This window comes from Schistocerca nitens, chromosome 2 (genome assembly GCF_023898315.1).
Source record: "Schistocerca nitens isolate TAMUIC-IGC-003100 chromosome 2, iqSchNite1.1, whole genome shotgun sequence".
NCBI classification, from domain to species: Eukaryota; Metazoa; Arthropoda; class Insecta; order Orthoptera; family Acrididae; genus Schistocerca; species Schistocerca nitens.
Genome location: NC_064615.1, coordinates 520131491 through 520133064, shown reverse-complemented (window position 1 = coordinate 520133064; position 1574 = coordinate 520131491). Strand labels below are relative to the sequence as shown.

The window sequence follows — 1574 nt, the reverse complement described above, 5'->3', positions numbered from 1 at the left end:
AAAATGAACCCCTGCAAAATGGCAAAAACTTTACAATAAACTTCCCCACCACATCAAGGAAATACAAGAAATGCAAAAATTCAAAGTGGCTTTGAAAACAAGTTTACAAAATCAGTTGCTACTATATTGTAAATGAATATCTGTTAACACTAATTTAAATTATTTCCTTTTTTAAATGCATATCTGTTGACATAAACTTAAATTATTTCCTTTCTTGTATTATGTATCTAAAACTGTTTTTGTTATGTATTGTACTACATATTAGGTTGAAATGATAGTTAAATGGACACCCTAGCTGCAAACAGGTGTATATGTACTTCATTGGGGACATGTTGAAAATGTGTGCCCCGACCGGGAATCGAACCCGGGATCTCCTGCTTACATGGCAGACGCTCTATCCATCTGAGCCACCGCGGGCACAGAGGATAGTGTGTCTGCAGGGACTTATCCCTTGCACGCCCCCCCCCCATGAGATTCACATTCGCAACATGTCCACACCACTACATTCGTAGTGCGCCTAATAGATGTTTGCCCATCATACTCATTACTCGTGGAAGATTAATCTACCAAGTCCCGTACGAGTTCAGGCATAGCGTGTGCATTCGCACAAGAAGGTCAATGGCCGGGAAGCCATATTTTAGCTATATATGACGGTAGTTTGTGTTCCCGAAAGAACAGTTACCGTGGATGACCATGCAGCTTTGTTAGAAAATGAAATGATAATTAAATGGACACCCTAGGTGCAAACAGGCGTATATGTACTTCATTGGGGACATGTTGAAAATGTGTGCCGTGACCGGGACTCGAACCCGGGATCTCCTGCTTACATGGCAGACGCTCTATCCATCTGAGCCACCGCGGGCACAGAGGATAGTGCGTCTGCAGGGACTTATCCCTTGCACGCCCCCCGTGAGATTCACATTCGCAACATGTCCACGCCACTACATTCGTAGTGAGCCTAATAGATGTTTGCCCATCATACTCATTACTTGTGGCAGATTAATCTACCAAGTCCCGTACTAGTTCAGGCATAGCGTGTGCGTTCGCACAAGAAGGTCAATGGCCGGGAAGCCATCATATATAGTTAAAATATAGCTTCCCGGCCATTGACCTTCTTGTGCGAATGCACACGCTATGCCTGAACTCGTACGGGACTTGGTAGATTAATCTGCCACGAGTAATGAGTATGATGGGCAAACATCTATTAGGCGCACTACAAATGTAGTGGTGTGGACATGTTGGGAATGTGAATCTCACGGGGGGCGTGCAAGGGATAAGTCCCTGCAGACGCACTATCCTCTGTGCCCACGGTGGCTCAGATGGATAGAGCGTCTGCCATGTAAGCAGGAGATCCCAGGTTTGAGTCCCGGTTGCGGCACACATTTTCAACATGTCCCCAATGAAGTACATATACGCCTGTTTGCACCTAGGGTGTCCATTTAATTATCATTTCATTTTCTAGCAAAGCTGCATGGTCATCCACGGTAACTGTTCTTTCGGCAACACATACTACCATCATATATACATATTAGGTTGTACTGTTATATTAATTTATTGTATTTCAATGATTTACT

General features: G+C 43.9%; 1 non-coding gene across 1 annotated transcript; it reads right to left on the bottom strand.

Moving 5' to 3' along the window:
* Positions 1 to 343: 343 nt before the first annotated feature.
* On the bottom strand, positions 344 to 418 carry Trnat-ugu (transfer RNA threonine (anticodon UGU)). The gene has a single exon. It is a non-coding gene; the product is annotated as a tRNA-Thr (tRNA).
* Between the last annotated feature and the right edge of the window lie 1156 nt (positions 419 to 1574).